The sequence below is a fragment of the Tasmannia lanceolata genome, unplaced genomic scaffold (genome assembly GCF_043159265.1).
Source record: "Tasmannia lanceolata isolate RefF3 unplaced genomic scaffold, GAP_Taslan_0.1 ptg000013l, whole genome shotgun sequence".
NCBI lineage: Eukaryota > Viridiplantae > Streptophyta > Magnoliopsida > Canellales > Winteraceae > Tasmannia > Tasmannia lanceolata.
Genome location: NW_027518690.1, coordinates 37,911,717 through 37,937,510, shown reverse-complemented (window position 1 = coordinate 37,937,510; position 25,794 = coordinate 37,911,717). Strand labels below are relative to the sequence as shown.

General features: G+C 38.6%; 1 long non-coding RNA gene across 1 annotated transcript; it reads right to left on the bottom strand.

Moving 5' to 3' along the window:
• Positions 1–263: 263 nt before the first annotated feature.
• Positions 264–24,065, bottom strand: LOC143889359 (uncharacterized). The gene is made up of 3 exons (XR_013254815.1): positions 23,567–24,065; positions 991–1,346; positions 264–573 (listed from the first exon to the last, which is right to left on the bottom strand). It is a non-coding gene; the product is annotated as an uncharacterized LOC143889359 (long non-coding RNA).
• Between the last annotated feature and the right edge of the window lie 1,729 nt (positions 24,066–25,794).

Genomic DNA, 25,794 nt, shown 5'->3' with positions numbered 1-25,794 from the left:
CATGTACATTGGGGCCCACAAATATTTGAGAAATCATAAGGACAAACAGAGCCATCAGTACTTTCCCCTGTTTTATTAGAATTTCGGAGTAAGGGTGGGAAAGGAAGAGAGTTAGAATAGATTCTGGGCGTGAAAGCTGGGAATGGATTTGGGGAGAGAGGGAAAGGAAGTGAGCCAGTTACAAAATAAAACGGGGTCGAGGTGAATGCATTTAGCCAAAACCAATTCCACCATTTCATAGATGGGTTATTTTCTTATGGGAATTACTGGTAATAGTGCTGATAATACAGCTTGCTGACTAGTTATTTCAGCTGACATTAATTCAAAGAGAGTTTTCTGCGGAGATATCAACAAACAAAGAGAAGAAAATGAGAAAATCGTGCTTCATTCATTCATTACAAATCCTCTCATTTCTCCAATCACTAGTACGATTTTTCATCTCTCTTTCGTACCCTTCGATAAAATAAAATGATTCAACAAACCCTTTCCAAACCTCCGATCTCTTCACTGATATTCATTCTTTTTTCAATAAAACAGAAAATCAACCCTCCCCATTTGACCTGGCCCTGCTCCCTGCACTCATAAAAGCATCCAACTGATCAGGAAAAAAAAAATTTCCTAGGCTAACCCGTACGGCTGTGGCTATGCTCCCCAGTGATGCGAGTTCGAATCCCCCGGGCTTACCCGATGCACGTGGTTTACGGATGACTGCGCGCATGCATAGGGAATAGTCCTTCCCAAAAAATGGGATACCCTTAAAAAAAATCCTAGGCTCCCGAGTATTTTCTTAAACTAATGATATTTTTTCAGCTTATGGCTAAATGATTTCATAATTAACCTGCCAATTACACATACGGATGACATGTGCACGCTATAAACCATGCAAACTGATGAAATTTATGTTTTTTTTTTTAATAAAAAGAAAATGGGACATACGAAACTGATGAAATTATGTTATTATACTATAATATCAATGAAAAGTAAGATTACCAAAGATCATATGGCCCTTTGTAATCAAATCCCCTGCTTCCCTCAATTCTTGTAGATACTAAAAAAACTGATGTATAAGAAAAAATCATGAGAAAATGACTACGAGAAAAAGCGAAATCATAAAGAACTCCAATGCATTGCTGGACAATGTCGAGATTATAATCAAGTTCACAACCATTACAACTAGAGAAACAGAGGAGAAGAGTAACCACGATAACAATTTTACAAAATGGTTATGAAGTTTCTACCCACGTGAGCTGAGAGAAGAAATTACAGGGCCAAGAGTGCTATCCACAGATTTGTTCCATTAATGCACAAAATCTGATTGGGTAGTTATTCCAAATGGGTTCTCTTACCTGCAAGACGTTAACTCTTTTATTATGTAAGCAAGCTATGCATGACTTTGAGATTTAATCTTCAATTGATAAAGAAACCAACAATCAAGGGCATTTCACTTATTATGTGAAAAGAAATTATGAAAATATCATTAGGTGACAAACAAACCATATCCTTAAATATGAGTGGGAGAAGAGAAATTAGATATTTTGTGGGGTGAAAGCATTTAAGAGTACCACTATATAAGGTATCATTAGGTGGGAATCACCTGAAAAATATGGTGGCATAAAAGAAAAACTAACATTGAAGGCCAATTACTATGTAAAGGGTGGTATTAGGTAAAGAATAACCACAAGTCTGATTACCAAAAAGCGAGACCAGCATTCAAAGGTACTAATTATGAAAAACAAGAAAAACAAACATTAAAATGCGAAGAAAATGGTAAGATTATTCCATGGGTTATTCTGGTGCACTATACAAAACTGAGCTCATTCCCATAAAATATTATTCCTCGGATTAGTTTTCAAAATGCACATAATACCCAAGTAGACAGATATTAATGGGAGACAATCCAAGATGCCATGGAGAATCAAGGAGTTAAGAAGATGGGGCCATCTTTAATGTTAATATAGTTTTGTTTAGTTTTTAGAGTGTTATTTAAATCTTTTTAAGTCATACAAGAATAGTTGTTTCTTCCCATCAAAATCACCTAGGGCTTGTTAAACAACCACGAAATTTTGTTCCATTGAATATTCATGGGCCCAATAGTAAAAGAGGAGCTGAGAAGCAGAGAGGGGGAGAGACTTGAGAGGGCACAAGGAGAGAGCAAGGAGAGAGCATGATAAATCTTTAAAACAATGGGAAAAAAGCCCTACTTCAAATTGGGTTTTTTGTCCTGATGTTTAGGGGTTTTTCATTCTCTCTCACTCCCACCCTCTCAAGTCTCTTCCTCTCCACCCATCACTCACGAGCAAGGTTTTAAATTTCAGCCTCAGTTTTGGTTTCGACAGCCACAGAAACGGAAACATTTCAGTTTCGGTTGAAAATTTAGGTGGAAATCTTATAAAATCACGTAAACATATGGATGCATATGCAAATGGCAGAATTAAAAATCAGAAATGCCAGAATAAGCACAAATACAATTAAAACCCATTACATATGCAATATATACATAATGGTTTAACAACATTAAACACCTAGTGACATAAATTATATAAAAAAAAAAAAAAAAACACCAAGTGGCATACATCGCCACACATATCTAATAATTAAGTACTTTTCAAAAAAAAAAATTAAGTACATGCCACATTTCACATGTAATTCATACAAATATTTATTCATAATGCATATACTACATTTCACATACATTTCAGATGAATATAATTATGCAATAGATATTGATATGGTATATCACTAATACACGCACCATTTTGGTTTCACTATGTATTTTGGTTTCGGTATGTGCTTCAGTGAAGATGAAAACAGAAACGTTTCGGTCGCTTCATGCCTGTTTCAGTGGAAATTTAAAACAATGCTCACAACTAGCCCCAATACTCCATGGTTGCCAAACATGCCCTTAGGCCTTCAGTTATAAGTTATGAGCATTTTAAATAGACCCTACACATGTATTACAAAATCTTCAAGCAAGTCTTTAAATCATTTGAGGGTATTTTAGTCCAAAAGTGTTCGGTTTTTGTTTAGTGTATTAGTTCTAGAGTGTGTGTGTGTGTGTGTGTGTGTGTGTTTAGCCTCTGAGCACTTTTCTTTGATGCTATGCAATGGTGGAATGAATAAAGATTTGAAGTTTTTTCTATCCTGTGTGGATGTGATGCCTTTATGAAGTGTAATGCTTCATATAAGGGTAGTTTCTTGCCCTACACTCTTTCCTTTCTTTCTTTTATCTTTTCCTTATCCTTCTCTCCCTCATCCCCCTCGGTTTGGTTCATAAACCACTTCCCTTTCTACCCCTACCTCCCTTCTTTCTTGTTCTTGATCTCTTTGATCTTGATTATCTTTTATTTCTCTCTTTCTCTTGGCTGTAATGGATCACGTCAGATTTGGTTATGGTGGGGGGAGGCACTAGATCTACCTATGGGTTTTAGGTTCAGTACTCACTAGAGTCGACGGATGAGAGGGAGACAATGATAGAACTCTTGAATATTAGAGGGAGATGAGGGGACAAGGAGAGATAAGGACACACCGAGGTAATCGAGAGAGAGAGAGAGAGAGAGAGAGAGACATCAACTATTCAAAAAAGAAAAGGATAGAGAAACAGCAAGGTTTTGTTGATGAAGAAATAAGGAAATAATCAAGAGAAATATGAAAGTTCTAACAGATTTTGCAAAACAGATAAAACAGGATATTGAAAGTCATATAAAAATAATTTCTACAATAAAAAGAGATAAAGCAATAATAATTTTGAACAAAAGAAAAAAAGCTCAAAAGACTAGAAGGAATATTCGTAACTCTTCATTAACACGTCTAAAGTACATCAAAACATTATATCTACAAGTCTCAACCCTAACCATTAAAATAAAACCAATTACAACCCTTAGATCAACATAAATAAACCCTAAATTTCTATTTTGCAGTAGCCTAAATAAAAATAGAAGCTGTATAAAATGCTGCAGCCCAAAAATTGTAACCACTACCTTTTCTCTGATAAAACTACTCAAATCCCTTTAATTAACTTTCTAAAAATTTTAAACTCTAAACCTACCTTAGATTACCAAGTAAAACTAAAATACCCCCAAATCTAGGAAACCTTCCAAAATAAGAAAAAATCCAAGTTGTCCCAAAAATACTATTCATGTTTCCTTTCATAGGGCAAACCCAGACCAACTTTTTTACTCATAGTTAAAAAAGAAACAAATATAAATCAATATAAAGCTATAGCAACCCCGCCTTCCAATTTTATCAAGAACAGAGCCCTGTACAGTACAGTATTCATATAGGAATGATCTTTTGATCTCTGTGAGGTCTACATAAGGGTCTTGATCAACTCCCTTCTATTAAATTTTTTTTTTTTTTTTTTGAAAGGTAACAATAATTTTGCTATAGCAACCCCGCCTACCAATTTTGTCAAGAATAGAGCCCTGTATGGCCCAGTATTCACATAGGAATGATGTTTTGATCTCCGTGAGGTCTACATAAGGGTCTTGATCAACCCCTCTTCTATTAATTATTCTTTTCCAAATTACAAGCCGACTCATGAAGTTTGCTTGCATCACGAGGGATACTTGTCCATATAGATCAGATGAAAAGTATAGGTTCAAATATAAGGATAGGTAACATTTGGTTTATTATCTTATTCTTATCAATAATGAGAGTTTATAAGGAGAATAACTTAGAAACACAGGAAGGAAAAGAAGAGAACAGAAACAAATCAAAGACTCACATAATAGGGAGAGAGGTCGTTTGACATCAACTGTCTCATGACCAAGGTTTTAAATTTCGGACCGAAATTTTGGATTTCGGTCAAAAACGAAACCGAAATTCCCGAAACGTACCAAATTTCGGTCGAAATTTCAATATAATATCATTATTTTATTTCTTTCGGAAATTTTGAGTTTTATCCATCCTAATAGCAAACTTCTTATATGTAAATAGAATATTACATTTACTTGAGCTATTAAATTCCCAATATATTACATGTTGTAATCATATTATCATTTAGAAGTATTATTGATTGAAATATAATACTGAATTCACGAATCTTTTTTCTTGAGGTTAGCCGAATTATATACGCAGTACCCAAGTCGGATTCTGATACTCGTATGCATACCCAAACAACATGGTGCCTGAGTCATATCCTTATCTTTTAATCATCTCCTTTCCCATTCTCCGCCAAGACTTGAAATCCGTACATAACCTGGTTCTGAATTTTAAAACCACTAGCTATTTAGAATTTAGAATGAAACACGATCTAAGCTACAAACCCAAATTGTGATTTTCAGTTTCTACATACATATCTAAAGAAGCAATGCTAGGAATTATTTTATAATAAAACGAATTTATAACCAATCCATGGCATACCCATACTATGAAAAATTGGCAAAAAGAATAGCTGTACTGTCCTTTTTGTTAAAGGTAATATAGCTAATGTAGCTGTCCTTTTTTCTTCTTTGTGGCAAATATGGCTGATTATTGTACTATCAATATGTGTACCAGTACCCAAGTATGTAGCTGTCACTTTTTCTTAATGGCAAATGTATTTGTTACTTGAGTATGTTGCTTATCCAAGTAGCATAGCTTTCAAGAATTTGAAACGGAATATCTCGTGGGCCCACAACTTGTGCATCTTCCAGCCTGCCACAAGCCACCGAAGATACCAAAACAAAAACTTATCCCCTGCCAAGTAGACTAAATCCTGGGTTTTGGTCCCTTATTTGGGCATTAAGGTATTAAAAAACGACAAAGAGACATTCTGAAAACCAGCATTCCTAAGACTAAAGAATCAGATGGAAAAATGAGAACAGCTCTCCATTCCTGTTTTTTACTACTATTATTTTCCAAGAGCCAAAAGAAGAGAAATTACAACATTTGCTACTATAGACGAGTTGTCCCAGAATCCCTCATACAAAGTGAAAGTAAATACGAAGATCAAAAAATGGTGTTTCATGCCACTAAAAGTCTGTTGCTGATAACGAGTTCACTTCTCCCCACACCCTCTCTTGCAACTCAACTGCCTTCAAGTTAGCCGACCTAGGCATATTTTTAAAGGTAGGATCAATGATCCTAAAAAGATCAAATATCTCTATAATATAACATGCTAGCCTCCACGGGTTAGGCAATGCTTTTAATGCTCACAAGATTACATTCTTAGAGTCTCTTTCCACCACTAGCTTACCGGACAAATCCACCTTAAATTTGACCAGTCCGACAATTAGAGCTCTTGCCTCCACTTCAAACTGGCCCAGAATATGCTTCACTAATTTCACCCAAAGATTTTCTACAAACACCACGCACTCCCTCTCGCTAACTTGAAGGAATCAATTGACGGAGGATGCCACCTAGGTGTAGGTTTTGAAGATGAAGATATGCTAAAGAAAACAGTTTCCCAATTTCTTAGTAAATTATCAACAGATAAGCCTCTAATGTCCATATTCCTGGCTGCCCACCTAATAGTGCCTATCTTCACTTCCATTAATAATCGACCACATGCTTTGGTTCATCCTTCGAAGATTCCATTGTTCCTCTCCTTTTCCCCTATAAATGTTATAGCACCGCTTATGGAATTACCTTCCATAGGGTTTTTTTTTTTTTTTGTCATCACAAAATGACTCATAAGAGGATCTAAGGACTTCTCCTCACACTTGCAAAGCATGTAAATACTTGCGAGGCAGAAATTTGCCTATTTAGCCTAGTATTTATTGTGTCAGCTGCCAATGTCCAAGTGAATGCCACCACCCAAGGTGGTGCCGGAGCGGGTCACACTCTCAATAACAGGGACGTCACACCATCTTCATTAGAAATATATCAAAAGAAGATTCATACCGTAATACAGCTCAAGGAACTAGGGACTAAATTCTTTGGTCGGGTTCATAAGGTGAGATGTAAACTGACTCAATCGCACAGAAATTAAACAAATTAATTTTTAAATCGTACCATAAAACTACTAATATCTTAGAAAACATGATAACAACAATTTTTATCATATCAGAGATCAGTATCAAAAATTTCATGAGAAAACGAAAGCGTTTGATTAAGAAAAACGCAAAATAGCCTTTTTTGGGAACATCTCCGAATAGCGTAATTATCCAAATAATTTAAACGGGAGAAAACTATTCGAATTTCGGACAACTTATTAAGGTACTCATTATGCTATTAATATCCCAAAATAATATTTGAAAGGTTTATACTTGGGTTATAAACTTTTCAAACAATTTTGGGATCGAACGGAACAAGTTCAATAATTCCCGAAATTAGAAACGGTAGATTTGGCACAACTTGGAAAAATCGTACCTTTCAACCTGCATATCGAATTTTGATGATTCTTGATGCGTTGGATTCGTATTCGAGTCTACTTTCCAACCATCTAAAGAAATCAGATAAAAAAATCCATTAAGTAAATCGAAATTGATTATCTTTACAGAACAATCCTATTTTTATCATAAATTAGCTATGGGCTAGAAACCTCGAATAGTCGGGGTAGAATGTCCGGGGTCACAGCGGATATACCGCATAATCTATCTTTAGTTCATTAGCCCCCTAAATTATTCCCTACTTTGCTCTGACACCACTTGTAGGAAGGTGATGAAAACCCTTAGGCAAAATTGCTATTTTTCTCAAATAAGAATTCTTGCCAATTTTTATTCTCTTCAATTTTGCCTTAGACCCAAGATCCTGGGGCATAATTCTTCTAATTATGATATAAACTTAATTTAAAAATTCAGTAGCTTACCTCTTTGATTGATCCAATTGGATTTTACTGCTGGACATACTCCTTGAACGCTCGCAATCGTTCTAAACGCTGCGAACCCGCAAGTTGAACCGATGGATTCCTTTTGTTGCATCAAGGCATATAGAATAACAATTATTCCAAGATGGCACTGATATATTTCAGTACTTTAGAAGAAGAAAAAGTATTTTTTTCTTTTGGAGCCTTTTAATGTTCTTGAAGTAGAACTAGAAGTAGAAGAACAAGAGGGAGAACGAGAGAGAAAAAGAAAATGATTTTTCTTGGAGGCAGGGGGATGAATTTTCCAGCTTGGAGTGCTGGAAATTTCGTTCTCCCTTGTTTATATAAGATGTAGTATTTTTGGTTTTTGATTTCCTAGTTTTCCTCCATCATATTTTATCGTTATTTGAAAAACTAGTTGAAATAGAAGTAAAAAACCATGGGGATTCTTTGTGGATCATGTTGGACGTTTTCCCCTAGAAGGGGGGAAAACGTTTTTGGATCCAATAATATCTCCACTTTCAATTTTGAATAAGTTTTCTGTGTTGGAATCCAATTCCTAAATTATCTCCTACAAAATCTCTTATTTCATCTCCAATTCTATCCAATAGGATTTCCACTTTCATTCAAACTTAAAGACCACCAAAAGAAAACCTTTTGGGAGTCCTCACACAAGCATGCCTGGGTGGTGGGGCCCACCACATGTTCTCCCTTGTTGGGAAGGCCTCCCAAAAGTTCCAACTAATTTCATATTTATTTCTATAATTTATTTGAACTACAAAGGCACAAATATGGTTGGACGAAATATACGTGTATGTGTCCCACCAAAAGCTTTAAATATATAATTTGTAATTCAAATAAAATATTTAATTTCCTAATTAAATAATGTAATCACTCCCGTCCAACGGGAATTAAGGCTCCAATAAAATTCCAAAAATTCTTTTATCTGCCATACAATTATATATATATATATATATATATATATATATATATATATATATATGTGTGTGTATGTGTGTGTGTGTGTGTGTGTTTGCGTAATAATCATATCCCTAATATTTAATCCAACAGATCAAATCCGTTTGTGCAATCTAATAAAATGCGGGACCCTAATCCAAAAGGATGTACCCAGGTCATTCGAGTTGTGAGTGGGATTGTTGCAAGGAACCGACGGTTGATCCTGCAGAACCCAATGGTGGGTCCCACTGCGATCTCGCTCTTTAGTCAAAACTAAAACCGCATTTGAGTCAGTGGTCTCCATCGAGACGTAACCTTGAAGATGACAGCCAGATCATCATACTCCTAATCACATCATATATGTGCAAGTCCTTTCTCCTATCTCTTCATCTACTGAGTTGGGTCCTACGGAGGGTGGACTTGTTTTACCTCCTGGGCCCACTCATGGTATACCTTTCTGGTCAAGCAGTCTTAAGCCCGCAAATGCATTTGCAAAATCATTTAAAACCTTTTATTTTTTTTCCAAAAACATTCCGATAAACCGTTTATCAAATATGCCTGGCCAGGCTTTCTTTTTATGGGCCTATCGCTCTGTCCGAAACTGTAGATGTATTCCCTAAATTTTAGGGAGGAATATTCTATGTTGAGTTTCACTATTGGCCTCGAGGGCTTGTCCTAAGATCCAATGCCATCCGAATGTGATTCCAAACTAGAACCACACTATAAGATAGACTAAAACCCTAGAACGGGCCCACAGATCAATATGACCCTTCAGATTAAAAGACATGTAAAGGGTCCTGCCTGGAAAAACAACCTTATACTCTCCTGTCCATAGGTTGTTCTTATTGTGATCCTGTTCAGTGTGCAATCCAAGCGTCGCACCCACTCTTCTTGCTTAAGGTCCACTACGCAGACGACTGAGATAAGTTACCTCATGACTCGTGCATGTACGCAAGCATGGTGATGGTTGTATACAAAAAGTTAGGGATGTCCAATCTTTATTCCAACCAAAAACTATTTAAGGTCTGCAAAAAACCGAGACGCCATATGTCCCTGCTCCCTTGGATCTGTGAACCCATAAGCATGGCATTTCAACTTTGCTACCTAAGGACGAACATGTGTTATTGATTAACCACATCACACACATTCTTATAATTTACTCATTAAATGTCATGTAATAAATCGTTACTGTTACTTTATTGAAGGATATTACAAAATGTACTGGCTTTTGGGGCACTTACTCTAACAGCGAGATCGTCCTAAGGTAGCTTAGAGAGAGTCGAGAAGGTCTCCCAAGTGCCGAGGAGATGGGCAACCATGGAGGTCCTCACCCCGACGAATTCCAGACCGAGGAAACAACCACAAGAAGCAAACACTGTCCCCACGAGTCTTGGGGGAAGCCCAGGGGAACAGAGCACTGATGGCATGTTCCATGTGTGTGTTTTCTCTTATGGCACAACAATTCAACACTCTCGGCCATGTTCCCACGAGTCTTGGGGGAAGCCCAGGGGAACATAGCACTAAAGGGCTATAACTTAGTCCCCTTTGACCTCCCCCACTCCCTGACTTGTGGGGAACTTCATCTTGAGATGGCTAGTCGATACTATGGCTCGAAGAGTGTTCAACATTGGTCGGCCAATGACGGCTTTGTATGCCGAGGGCACCTTGATGACCTGGAAATTTACCATGATCGTTCTCTGATAGTGGTCGGAGCCCACGGTGACAAGAAGCTCTATGGATCCCTCAACCTGAACAGCGTCGCCTGCGATCCCGAATAGAGGGGAGTCCACTGTTTTAAGCCGTTCGGGTCCGATCTTCATCAACTTGAGTGTGCAAGTAGTATAGGACGTCGATCGAACTTCCACTATCGATGGGGATCCTCTTGACGTTGAAATTGGAGATGGACATCCTTACCACCACGACATCATCATGTGGGGTGTGGACTCCATGGTAAATCTTCATCCGAGAAGGAAATCACCTGGACGGTCCTTGTCATCTTCCTCGGGCCGTGAATGGAGCTCACTTGTCTGGTGTAGGCCTAACGATCGATTGTCGTCGTGCCTTCAGCAGCCGAGCCGCCCACAATGGTGTTAATGACCCCGGCAGGGGCGCAGGGTTGCCTTTCTTCTCGCGTCTAAGGACTTCATCGGGATCGGCCCTCGTCCTTGCAACCGGGAGACCGAAGATCATCCTTGAGAGGTCGCTCATCATTCCGGGTACAGTTTCATCCTTGTAGCTACCTATTAGGATAACCTCTTTGAATCAGACTTTTGATCTCTTCCTTGAGATACTAGCATTCGTTGGTGTCGTGGCCGTAGTTTGATGGAATCAACAGTACTTCGGATCCCGCCATTTTCAACTAGCCTTCATCTTCTTCGGCCGCTTGACAGTGCCTTGGTCAACGATCAACATCAAAACATTCGTCAAAGAGGTTTTAAGTGGAGTATACCTCTCGAATCTTCGAGTAAGTCTTCAGTCACAACTGAGGTCTTATCATCGTGCCAAGCCTGCTTGCTCCGTCCAGCCCCCATTTTGGAGTCTTCTCTATTCCTCAGCTTTTCCCAGGCACACCGAGCTCGATGTCTCTCTCGGTGTCCAGTGTCTCCTTGGCATTCATATACTTTCCTACCTGGGTCATCAAGTCCCTCAAAGTCTTGACGGGTTTCTTAGCCAAGGAGAGCTTGCATTCTCAGTTTCTAACACCCATTTGCATCGCGGTCAAGGCCACTGAATGATCGGTCTCCGGTATTTGAGCGGCCTTAGTGTTGAAGTAGGCGACGTATTCCCTCAGTCTCTCGCCCTTCTGTTGTTTCACAGCCATAAGGACATCTGTGGTCTTGTGGTGTGGGCGGTTGTTGGTGAAGTTTTCCACGAATACGCGACCAAACTACTTGAAGGAGGTGATTGAACTCGGCTGGAGTCGTGAGTACCATCGGTCGGCGGCCTTCTTTAGAGTAGAAGGGAAGGCTCGGCACATCACAGTGTCGGACATGTCGTGGAAGACCATGACCCTTTGGAAAGATCGTAGATGCTCGAGCAGGTCAGTAATTTCGTCATACGAATCGAGCTGAGGCATCTTGAAGGTTGGAGGAGTTTGCTCGGCCAACATCTCCGGGGTGAATGGCGGCTCCCCATCGGCCTCCCACGCGTCCAACGGGCCTCTCTCTATTCTTCTCGCCGATCTCCTGTTTCATCTCTTGGATCTGAAGTCGGAGATCAGCAATGGTAGGATCGAGCTCCACGAGGTGGTTTTGCTTGGCGGGTTCGCCAGGAGTGGACGCGGAGGCCGAGGAGGAGTAACTCCTCTGCTAATGCAAGCTCCTTGGATTCCTAGTCGGGGTGCTCCAGCCAAGTTTGTCTGGCTGGCACGTCGTTTATTGGCCCTGCGGTAGCTCTGGTGTTGTTGACGATGAAAGTTTTAAACATCCCGGCCAAGTCGGCGACTTGGCGTGCCAGGTCGTTGAACTGACGTTGGCGCGTTGCGAGGCTAATTGTCTGGAGGTGAAGCTCCTATGGGTGAAGGTGGATCCTGGGGATCACTCCTTGGAGGGGGTCTCGCAGGAGGGGACCCTAGACGGGTTCGGTTGCTTCTTCTAATCATTACATCGCTCGGTGTAGGGGTTCTTTTAAGAAAGACTTTCCACAGACAACACCAACGACACCAATCTGTTGGTGCCAAAATCTCATCGAGCCGAAGGATGATTTGGGGATTCTCCGGTTGCACGTCTAGCGCTCAATGAACAAACCCTTAGAGTCTCGGAGTTTTGGACTTTGAGAAGACCCTCCGATAAGGGTGGACATGGGTCGGTTCGGTTCAGTTCTAAGGTATACCCAGAACCGAACCGATCCCTGTCGGTTCCCAAATTTTGGAACCGGAATCGAATTCGATCGGTTCGGTTCGGTTCTGGGTTTACCAAACTTTTTTTTTTCATTTGTTATTTGGGTTTAGTGGGTTTACATCTTATTTGGAAATCTGATTTTTTTCACAGTCAGCCTTAATGAAAGCTTATGCTCACATCCGATTCTCAAAATCCAAAACGAACAAGGCCATAATGAAAGAACATGCTCAGTTGCTCACATCCGATTCTCAACATCCAAAAAGAACATGGCCTCAAGAATCAAGATTACTCAATACTCAGTACTCACATTCGATTACCAAAATCCAAAAATAACAAGGCAATGAAAGATTCGAAACAATGGGGGCTCTTGTTCACGTTTTTTGTGAGAAAAAAGAAATAAAAGAAAGAGAAAATATTAATACCTTGCAATGAAAGATTTGAAACAGTGGGGCTCTTGTTCTTCTTCTCCTTAAATCTCTTGAAGTGTTGGGAAGGGAGACAAAGAGAGAGATGAAACCTAGGGTTTATTTTTACCCTTTTAGCAACAGTTCAAGAGAAATTCGACTTTTTCTGCACTTTAGGGCTTTGTTACGTTAAGTTAAAACTTAAAATGGGTGCCTTTATCAATTTTTCTTCCGTAAAATGACAAAAGTGAAAACTCAAAAACGTGTTATTGCAAGGGGGTGATTTTATCCATCAAAGAGGGCACATCACTGCCATTTTTACCATTTTTGTTAAATGCTAAAAAAAATTATAATGTAAAGAAGAGTGAACCGGTTCGGTTCGATTCTGGGTCCCAAGACCCTAAACCCATAACCGAACCAGCTAATGTCGGTTCGCCAAAATTGGAACCGGAACCGAACCACCAAACTTTAGACCCGAACCAAACGGAACCAAATAGGCCGGTTCAGTTTGGTTCTTCGGGTTAGACCCGACCCATGTCCACCCCTACCCTCCGACACTCAAGTCAGGTTACGGCTCAACAGAGAAATCCAAGTAACAGAGGAGGAAAGTAGCAATAGAATTTTGTGAGCTTATATACTTACCTCGAACATGGGGTCTTTTTATAGAGTTGGAGTCCTAAGCAGCTTAGGAAACTTGCCTTTCTTGGAAACTTTCCCATTGGGTGGCTTTCCTATGGAATCGATTTCCATGTTTATATGGGCAACTGGAAATCGATTTCCCATTGGGTTTCCTTCTTTGGCGCGCTAACACAGTATCCTGTTTGAATAGGATTTCTAATACCATCACTCTAGGGGAGGTGTGAAATGACCTCCCTATCCTCGATTTCTGTTTGGAGAATTAGGACTTTGGGATTAGGTCAATGCCACAAGTCGTGCACTTATTGGTGGATAGATCTTGACCCTAACAATAGTAAAGCTAAATTCATGATTCAGTTCAATTAAAAATGAAAAAAAAAGCTTGACTAAGGATTGGATTCTAATGACCAGTCATGGGTCCCACATGAAAGACAGAATTGTAATCAAGATCATTGATCTTGTGGGACGGTATGGTGTGACACATGTTGTCTTGATTCATACGAAACAGGCATCTATTTTTAAGATCGACACTTACAAACATCAATGATTAAGCTTTATTTTACATGGCATAGTTTTAAATTTCGAATTTTGGCGGAAATATTTCAGTGTCGGTTTAGACCGAAACCAAAAGTACATTGAATTGGAAAAATACAGGATTTTGCCAAAATTTCCCCAAAATTCCGAAATTTCAACCAAAATTTTGTTTTTCACCCCTGTTTACAAAATTTCCACCGAAAATTTAAAAATTACCACCAAAATTTAAAGATTTCCACCGAAATTTTATACATTTTGGTGGGAATTTAAAGAATCAGAAATTTTTATCAAGGTTTTACATGATTTCGGCCGAAATTTCCACTGAAACCGATTCGGTTCGATGGTGGCTGAAACCGAAACCGACATTTAAATCCTTCTTACAAGGACCTTAAAAGATGACTTCTTGATCAAGGAGCTAAGTTCATGAGATCATGGTGAAGCTAAGTTCATTAATGGGAATTACGACAGTATAGAAAGTATCCCATATAATGTCATGGGTCCCATCAGCATCACTAATAGAAGAGTAGAATCTACTCTTATAATAGGAAGTTAAGTCTTTTTCTCAATCTGTAACAATCTCAAGTTTATAGCAAAAATATATGGTGCACACTCATCCAACAGCTGCCTATTATAAAATTGTGCATTTGGCCCTGGGGTAGACCGGAAAATTTTATTAATACTCAAAAGGGCAATACACGAGTCTTGAGAAACTCATCAAGACGGTCCTCAAGAATAATATAAAACAGTTCCACACTAAACAATAATCAATATCTTATTATAGGAAAACTATCGTCCTCAGATTGGGTAATGTGAGCCTATCACATCTGTTTGCTCCTCCTGTTCTAGAAATATCCCTGTGTCTGTAGTATTTGCTCCTCCTATTCTAGAAATATCCCTGTGTCTGTAGTATTGCTTTTTCTCTTGAGTAAAACATCCCTTGTTGGACCTTTCAAAAAAAACTCCCTTGTTCACCAAAGCGTCAACCGTACAGTTTGGTTCCAGGTAAATGTGAGTTGTGGATGGAGAGCGATCATGCATCAGCTCCTTAATTTCCTTCCAGAAATATTTTATATTTCAAAATATCTTGAGCTTTGATTGAGTCATTTCCACTATACTTTGTTGTCAGATTCAATAGAGAGATGGTAGTCATAGCTTCATACTTCACAATTACATAAGAGGAAACATAACAGGGAGACTTCAATAATTCAACAAGTAAATTTATACTTATATTATATGTAAAGCGAAAGCCTCCCTTACTGAAAATGAAAACAGGAAGAGTAAATAATTGCTCCTTGCAAAAATCCTTTACTCTTCGTGATTTTTAAGCAAATACTTAAATGTTAGTCACCAAGTTAGTTGAATGGATGTTAGTGGTAATAGAAGTTTTGCATTCGATAAAACTTAAGCAGCTATTTCATGTATAAATGACCAATTCGTTTTGAACATACATAAAATGTAATGATCTCTAACACCCATCGTGTTCCAAGATCTCTATTTGTGCATCTTATATGCACTGAAACTTCACTCCATAAATTTGTACTAGTTCCTCTTATTTAGGATATGAGAACAAAGAAAAACTTCAACTCATCTGCCTAACTCTCCAGGTGAGTGACCTCTTTGTACGCTTTGTATGAGTGACTTCGAAGATGAAATAGTTCCTACCACTCTAAACAAAAACCCAATTGCTATGAGAATTGCATTGAGTACTAAAGTAGGCCTTGAAATTTGAGACCAACAGATCTTCATGTAAAAAGCATAAGGAAGAATGATAGAAATGCTGATACAAACAACTGAACCAGTGAGACCTATAACATGTTGGAAGTAAGGGATTGTGAGAACTAAATTAAGATCTCTATCAGTATCAGGGATCCAAATGTAGCCCTAATGATCATCTTCATCCTGAAATTCATGAAAAGAGGGAGGTTGTACTCCAGTTGAATGGAGATCAAGGCAAACTCTTACACATAATTTGTCAACGGCATTGGCACAATTGCCCAGAGTGCGATCTTTGTAACAAGGAGATGGCGAGACATGCTGAGAATGATATGAGAGCACACTTTAGTGCCAAACATCTTGGTTTCCAATTTTGCATTTCTTCGGAGAAATTCTAAATTGCTTTCCTTAGTACGAAAGATTATATAGAAGAGAATAATTTTTGTATTATGAATAAATGTATAAAATTTGATGCAAACCCATGAAAACAGAAAGAAAAAAGGCAATCTATGGAGCATTTTATTTTTTACCTATAAGAATTTCAGTCATGTTGAGGACAGAATGAATAAATGTACCATTAGCCCTCCCGTGGTGGCCATTGTCCTCAATGTCATTATTAACGGCCTCAACTCCATCTCCACAATTACACACATTGTTCTCTTCCACACACGCTCTACAACTTGGATTGAGACTTGGCAACTTTCCGGTCATCCTCAATCAACTCTTTGCACCAATTCTTCGCACAATTTGTCTAATGAACTGGGGCTATAGGTGTATTTGTAAGGGAGATTGTGCACTTATGTGACAAGATGTTTGGCACCAAAGTGTGAGCTCTCAGATCACTCTCAGCATGCCTCGCCATCTCCATTTTACAAAGATCACACTCAACTCCACTCACACCGTTGACAAAATATGCGTTAGAGTTTGCCCCGATCGCCATTTAACTGTAGCACAACCTCCCTCTTTCCATGAGTTCTAGGATGAAGATAATTATTAGGGCTACATTTAGTGATCTGAGAGCTCACTTTGGTGCCAAACATCTTGAACCATAAGTGCACCATCTCCCTTATAAATACACCTACAGCCCCAGTTCATTAGACAAATTAAAGAGAAGAATTGGTGCACGGAGTTGATTGAGGATGACCGGAAAGTTGCCAAGTCTTAATCCAAGTCGCGGAGCGTGTATGGAGGAGAACAATGTGTGCAATTGTAGAGATGAAGTTGAGGCCGTTAGTAATGACATTGAAGATAATGGCCACGATGGGAGGGCTAACGGTACCTTTGTTCACTCTGTCCTCAACATGAACTGAATTCTGATAGGTAAAAAATAAAATGTTCCATTGATTTCCTTTTTCTTTCTGTTTTCATGGGCTTGCATCAGATTTCATGCATTTATCTATAAGACAAAAGTTATTATCTTTTATATAATCTTTCGAACTAGGGAAGGCTTTTTAAAACTTCTCTGAATAAATGCAAAATTGGGAGCCAAGATATTTGGCACTAAAGTTAGCTCTCATATCACTCTCAGCATGCATCGCCATCTCATTGTTACAAAGATCGCACTCTGGGCAATTGCGCTCATGCCTTTGACAAAATATGCGTTGAAGTTTGCCTCGATCTCCATTCAACTGGAGCACAACCTCTCTCTTTCAAAGAGTTCAAAGATGAAAATGATCATTAGGGCTACGTTTGGATCCGTGGTACTATTAGGGATCTTAAGTTTAGCTCTCACAATTCCTTACTTCCAATATGTTCTAGGCCTCACTGGTATGATTGTTTGTATCAGCATTTCTATCATTCTTCTTTGTGCTTTCTACATGAAGATCCGTTGATCTCAAATTTCAATGCCTACTTTAGTATTCAATGCAATCCTCATAGCAATCAGATTTTTGTTTGGGGTGGTAGCAACTATTTCATCTTCAATGTCACTAATACAAAGCGTACAAAGAGGTCACACACCTGGACAGATAGATAGATGAGTTGAGGTCTTTCTTTGTTCTCATATCTTAAATAAGAGGAACTAGTACAAATATATGGAGTGAAGTTTTAGTGCATATAAGATGCACAAAGAGAAATCTTGGAACATGATGGGTGTTAAAGATCATTATATTTTATGTATATTCAAAATGAATTGGTCATTTATATATGAAATTGGTGCTTAAGTTTTATTGCATGTGAAACTTCCATTACCACTAACATCCATGCTACTAATTTGGTGACTAACATTTAAGTATTTGCTCAAAAATCACGAATAGTAAAGGGCTTTAGCAAGGAGCAGTTATTTACTCTTCCTTGTTTCATTTTCAGTAAGGAAAGCTTTCGCTTTATATATAATATAAGTATAAATTTACTTGTTGTATTATTGAAGTCTCCTTGTTATGTTTCCTCTTATGTAAGACAGCTTCCTATTATAAAATTCTGCACTTGGCCCCTTGGGCAGACCTGAAAATTTTATTAATACTTAAAAGGACAATACACTAATCTTGAGAAACTCATCAAGATGGTACTCAAGAATAATATAAACAGTTTCACACTAAACAATAATCAAAATCTTATTGTAGGAAAATTATCGTCCTCATATTGGGTAATGTGAGTCTATCACATCTATTTGATCCTCCTGTTCTTGGAATATCCATGTGTCTGTAGTACTCCTTTTTCTCTTGAGTAAAACATCCCTTGTTGGACCTTTAAAAAAAATCCCTTATTCGCCAAAGCGTCAGCCATTCAGTTTGGTTCCAGATAAATGTGAGTTGTGGATGGAGAGAGATCATACATCATGTCCTTAATTTCCTTCCAGAAATATTTTATATTCCAAAATATCTTGAACTTTGATTGAGTCATTTCCACTATAGTTTGTTGTCAAATTCAAAGGAGAGATGGTAGTCTGCACCATATATTTTTGCTATAAACTCCCTTTTATCACCACTCTCGAAAGCTTTTCAATCCCCAGCAAATTCAGAAACATCTATCAGATCGCCTTTATTTGGCACCTCAATTGCCTCATTTGGCATCCAAACCGGCCAATTCTCTGAATCGGTGAATTCTGACCAAGCTAATCTCGATCAGTTAAATTTTTCAAAATGCATTAAGAATCAAGCTCCAATCAAAGTCAAACTTTTTAAAACATCGATCACCTAGACCAACCTCTGAATGAACACTCAAGTCATTCTCTCTACCTAAAAAATAAACTCTTAAGCCCGCCAGCACAGCAAAAAACACTAGGCTCGTCAGTTGCAAAAGTATTATTCACTTCCGTTTTAAGATTCCTCCTAAGAAGATTGTCCCACACCATTGACTCAGCCCCTCTAAGCTTTTCGCTCATATCAAACACAAACTCTAACCCCTCTAAGGTTTATGAATATATTTAGGTTCATCAAAACATGGCACAAAGGAGATTCACTGAACCAGCTACACCCCTGGGGCCCCTCCCCCTCTCTTAAAATGTACTTGGCTCGAGAAGAATGAGAAAGGGGCCACCATGCAACCAAACCACTTATCTATTGACGCAGAGCTTAAATGCATAACCTTCTGCAGAGGATATTGTTCGGTGAACCAAATAGGGCTATTCTAGTCATTTTCCCTACAAAGGGGTATTTCAGTCATTTCTTGTTAGTAGGCATGAAGGTTGTTTCATTTTGGGGGACCTTTTTTCAAAATTTAGAAAATTCTGCATCTGAGATCTGGGTTTTGGAAGCTCCATCAACCTGGAGAAGGGAGAAGGAGTTCTAGCACAGGGGATTGCAGAATTCGAAGGGTTCAAGCACAGCTACCTTCTCGTCTCGAATGTTCTTGTGAATCGTTGTTGCAAACAAGCAATTCGACATTCTTAGAAAGTTCGGTGAGCTCTATTTGTCCCCACAATTAGTGCAAATTTGCCGAGTTTCTTTTCTATCCACCTACCTCTGTCTATCGGATGAAGTTTCTACATACAGTGTTCAATAAAATCTGCCATATAGGCTTTCTGTTACTTCTTCCATTTTCCTCTAAATTTGTTGAATTAGCTGCCTAAAGAAAATTGTAGATGTTGTTTGATCTCTAAATAAAGCTCTCGCATAATTTTCCCATTGGATCCAATTTAGTTCTTGTTCGGATAAATCTCTTAGAAATTCTAGTAGCTGAAATTGCTGTGATGGAGCAAACATCTGTAGCATGTTGGAATTAATTGCTAGTTTAAAATTAAAAGCCTAGTTTTTTATTCAGTTCCGCCTGGAAATTGAATATTTAGTGGAGATTAAATCAAAAGAACTTAGGCTTTGCATAAATCTTCTCCTTCCTGTAAAGTGTAAGCCTACAGATGGGCTGATCAAGGGACGCCAAGCACTTCATGTGAAAGGCACGAATTTTGCATTGAATCTGTTTGATAGAAGGCCTGGCAGAGTGTATTTTGAAAAGAAAAAAAAATCATCTACAAGGACAGCATTTATTTCATCAATAGGAATCCAATCAAGCACAGAAACTGTTAGTTCGCATTAACCGGATTTGAAGAGACCACTGCCACTTTGATTCAGTTTGGAAGAAGACAGAAGTTTACTCCAACAAGAATCTATTTTTCTTAGTTGCAGCATTACATTTTGTTTTATTACACAATCAGGGACATTGAGCTAGCACATGGGATTAATGCAGCCCAATGGTTTTGGCATCAATCTAGATTCAACTGTAATGCTAGAATGAGAGAGGAAAAGCCCTACGCTCTAATCTCACTCTGGACAATTCTTCGAGTTTCCATCCAAAACTGGACATTTGGTACTTAACTTTGAATTGGGCGATCACTATGCAAAAACTGCAGTTAGGCTTGATGTGTAGTGAATGTGTACATCAATATAGTCTGCATGCTCGACCTTACTATCTGTCCTCCAAAAAATATATACACCATTTTTATACCATGATTGCCTCTCTGCTCATAAATCCTTCAAAGTGAAGACAAGCAACCTATAAACCATTCCCTGGCATTGTTGGCTCTTATTTCAGGCTCCAGTTGTGATGGAATAATTTGCCTTACTAAAGTAGTGCTGCGTTAAACTTGGTATCATAGCATCATTTGTTAGACCACTAAAAAGCTCACTCTCTTCTGTCAGCGCTGCTTTAGTTTGCCCTACATCATCTATCAACACATTCCTACTCTCAGATTCCCCAAACCAATCACAGACTTGTTCCCAATAGTTCTGTGCCTAAGGCATTTTTCTCCTTCACCAAACCTCAACAATAATATACATAGGAGTGCTTTATTCTCATCTTCAGATTATCAATCCCAAGAGCACCATCTCTTTTTTATTTGTATATCATGTTCCATGGCCCTCTCTCGCAACTCGCAAACAGGGAGGTGTACACAACAAATTTTACATGCATGAAAAGGGAAATCACACACATAAAATAAATTGGGATCAAATTTCCCTCTTGAAAAGAAGAGGTTTTATTAATTTTTGTAGGGATCGTACACTTCCGGCTCTATTGGCCGTTAATTACATTTCTTGAAGAAAGAAAATACCTCTGATTATCCATCAAGAGGTTCCCTGTCTAAATACAATTTTTAATTAATTATCCTCCAGAAAGATTTGATTCTTTTTGTTAAAAAATCTTCTCGGAGGAAATTTCATCTTCTCAAATTTTCTTCATTTTTCCTTTGGGGAAATGACATCTTTATTGTCTTTTTCCACTTGGAAAGTATCTGGAAGAGACTTTAAAGGGAGTCTTTATCATCTTTCTCCGTTTAGAAGTCCCTGGAAGAGACTTTAAAGAGAGAAAGGTCTTCTTCAGTTTCCTCCCTTTAGAAAGTCCCTGGAAGAGACTTTAAAAGAAATCTTTATCATCTTTCTCTGTTTAGATGTCCCTAGAAAAGACTTTAAAGGGAGAAAGGACTTCTTCAGTTTCCTCCCTTTAGAAAGTCCCTAGAAGAGACTTTACAGGAGTCTTTATCATCTTTCTCCGTCTAGAAGCCCCTAGAAGAGACTTTAAATAGAGAAAGGTCTTCATCTTCATTTTCCTCCCTTTAGAAAGTCCCTGGAAGAGACTTTAAAGGGAGTCTTTATCATCTTTCTCCGTCTAGAAGCCCCTAGAAGAGACTTTAAACAGAGAAAGGTCTTCATCTTCCTTTTCTCCCTTTAGAAAGTCCTTGGAAGAGACTTTAAAGGGAGTCTTTATCATCTTTCTCCGTCTAGAAGCCCCTATAAGAGACTTTAAATAGAGAAAGGTCTTCATCTTCCTTGAAGAAAACATGCAAAAAGAAAGAGAAGAAGAAAAAAGAAACAGTTAGCCCTCCATCTTTTCTCACCTTTCTCTCATTTTCTTCTGTTTCTCCTTTTGCGTAGCTTTTTCCTCTCCAAGATCCGATCCCTTTACTGAAGGATCTTCTCTCTATTTATACACTTCTCTTGAAATGGTTCCTAACTGCCACCTCATCCCTTTTTCTCCCAACTTCACGATCTCCACTTCCCTTTTCGTGGGGTGTTACGTAACTCTTTTTGAAAAGTGGGTGACTCATTTCTCCTTCTGTAAGAGTCCTTTTTATTTGCTAAAGTTTAGCGATTTAACCTTTTATATTTATCTCTTTTATCTATTTTTCTCCTAACTTCACGATCTCACCTTTCTTTTTTGGAGCCGTTGTGGGTGCCACCCCATTTCTTATCCGGGATTCCAAGATCACTTCCCCTTTTGTGGGGAGTTACGTAACCTCCCCTTTTGAAATATGGATGACTCATTTCCCTTTTCGCGAAAATTATTTTGTTCCCTTAAATTTAGGGATTTAACTTTTTATATTTATCCCTGTTTCCTTTAGGGATAAGGTGATACGTAACCACCCTTTTTTCTCTCTTCTCATTTTAATAAGTGATTTACTATTTTGCCCTTGTTGTAAAAATTTTGAGTCCAACAGGAGGTCATGCTATCTTCATTAAAAATATATCCAGAGAAGAACCTTACGGTGAACTAGTGGAACTATAGCCTACATTCTTTGGTCGGGTCCATAGGTGAGATGTGAACTGACTCAAAGGGATTGAATGAGAGGACTGCTTTATTCTCATCTTCAAATTATCAATCCCAAGAGCAACATCTCTTTTTTATTTGTATATCATCTTCCATAACCCTCTCTCGCAAGTCGCAAACGGGGAGGTCATGCTATCTTCATTAGAAATATATCAAAAGAAGAACCTTACCGTGAACACAACTAGTGGAACTATGGCCTAAATTCTTTGGTCAGGTTCATAGGTGAGATGTAAACTGACTCAAAGGGATTGAATGAGAGATGCAAAAGTATTATTTACTTCTGCTTAAAGACTTCTCCTAAGAAGAATGTCGCATACCACTGACTCATCTCCGCTTTTTGCACATATCAAACACAAACTCTTACCCCTCTTCAAGGTTTATGAATAGAGTTTGGTTTGCCAAAACATGGCACACAGGAGACTCACTGAACCATCTATCATAAAAAATCTAAACCCCCCTCCCTCTTCAAATCTACGTGGCTAGGGAAGAATGAGAAATGGACCACCATGCTACCAAACCTTTTACCTGTCAACACTTTCCTACTCTCCCATTCCCCCAATCAATCACATACTTCATACCTGTCCCCAATAGTTTTGTGCCATTATCAGAAAACGCATCATATATAATAAAAGAACCATCACAATTCATTAAAAAAAATTATAAATGGTAAAAACATGGAGACATCGTCCGAGAATTTGATCCAATTCATGTAAGATGAAAGAATCCAAGTTTAATAAATTCCCGAAGAGAACATAAGAAAAAAGAAAACATAAAGTTACCTGAGGCCGCTGATTTGAGGAAAGTAAGCTGTAGATGCTCTTGCGCTCTCGTAAAAATGCATCCCAATGCAGCTTCGAGAAGACGCTCCTGCGTAATTAACAAGCACCGTACCATTCAAAGAAACAAAAATTAAAAAACACCCAACCCAACAATTGTAGAAGTCTCAAACAACGTGAAAATCGATGCTAAAATTTCTTGGGCAGTGATATTTTCCCTCTTCTGTGTGGATATTTTCCTCCCTTTAACAGATACCGTTAGGATATACAAAGGGGTGGAAGAGCCACCGTTAAGTCCAAAAGGCTTAAAAGTTAACAATTCCTGTCAAAGGGGGGGTTTCCAAAGCACCTTAACGAGTGCCCTAGCAAAACCCTTTACAGCACAAAAGCGAAAGAATTGAGAAGAAGGGAAGAGACAAATGAAGTAGATTATAGAAAACGAAGGAAATGTCTCTCTTTCGTGCTTACTTGAGCGAGAACCCTAATCTTCGAATGGGGAAACCCTATACTCTCCTAAACCTGCCTCTGAAAGAGAAGTACCGGAGTATTGTGCTTTCGCCCTGTCCAAGTTCTTAAATAGACATGTGTTTAGATAACATTTACCATAATACCAACGAGCCTGTTTCTGCTTCTGCTTGTCCCAAGTCCCTGCCATCTCCACATTAACGATCTGTACTCCAAATTGTAGCTATTGGGATGATCATGGCCATCCAATTAATGGTCATAGAATCATAGTTAGCCCCCAAATTTTTTTTTAGGAAAATGTTATCAGCACTACCATATTTTCATGATCGCACTCCTCACTTTATTATAAAGTAAGGTATGGACATGACCTATTTAGGCTGTGGCCCATCTAATGGACACTTTGGATCATCTTATGGTGCGGGCCATACAGTGAAGAGTGTGATCATCAAAATATGGTAGTGCTGATAACATTTCCCTCTTTTTTATTGGTAAGTTGGGGCAGAACAATTTTAAAGGGCGATACAATAGAAGAACAAGACCACTACTCAATCCTTAGAACATTGTCTAAGGAAGGGGCAGAACAATCAGGTTCATTATACCCTTGAAATCAAACTCAAAACAAGCAAAAGAAAAGAGAATACACGATCTGGTTTTATGCGATTGGAAGGGCGTGGGAGGCATGTGATCTCTAGAGCCAGTCCCCCCTACTCATGTGAATTTAAGCCCCTAATGATCTAGGAGGTCTATCATCTTTTGGCTAAACTTCCTTACTCTCTGGCTCTTCCTCGACGTTTGAACCTTTGGAGGTTTTGTTTTTCTTTGATAGAGGAGTTCTGTTTTCTTTTGTTGGGGATGTTCTTCGTCACCAGCCTCTTGTTCCGACTCTTCTTCTTCGGAGGAGTACTATGTTTCAATCCCAATCTTTTCATCATCATTAGTGCCCTTCCCTTTAGTTTAGAGCTGAGAAGCTGTTCTTCAGTTGAAGTACCGATTTCTTTGAACTAAGACTATTCTGGGTTTCCCTGATCTTTATTGACATTGCTTCCTTTTGTGGGCTTCTCCTCTTGGATCCTTGTAGAATCTGCCTTAACATTTGATAACTCATTGTAGTTGGATTTATCTACTCCGATGTCTCCTTCATTTGAAACAGTTGGATGGTTTTTGGCCTTGCTTACCTATGGAGATTTTTGTTGGATGGTTTTTGGCCTTGCTTACCTATGGAGATTTTTGAATAGGCCTCCATTTTGTTTTCTGAATTCTGGCTGGCTCTGGGAAGGCTTTGGGGTCTCCAGTCTTACCCAACTCTTTGGTAAATTACCCCAAATGACGTCTTCAGCTTTAGCGGGTCTGGAAGAGGAGCACATGCTTCAATTTCAATGCAGATTCTTGCATAACTTGGTCTGGATGCCTCTGGACATCCATGTATAGTGGTTGGCCAAATTTTGCTTGCTATCTTTCTCAATCCATGGCTAGTCCAAAATTTTAGGTGGAGCCTCGGTTGCCTAACCCAGATGGGATCCGTGGACAAAGATAGCTTCTCCAAAGATAAGATATGTCAGGGGTCTACTTTTTGAAGATGAGGGGTCAACCACGATAATTGGTATTACCTTCAAGAACTTGATCACAATCCTCTATATTTGTGAACTTAACAAGAAGAATCCACTATCAAGACCAAAACTCATCTTCACAGGATGATCACAACCCTCTGATATATTTGGTGTAAAATAAAATCAAAGGGCTACTAACATCAAAATGGAGATGATTTT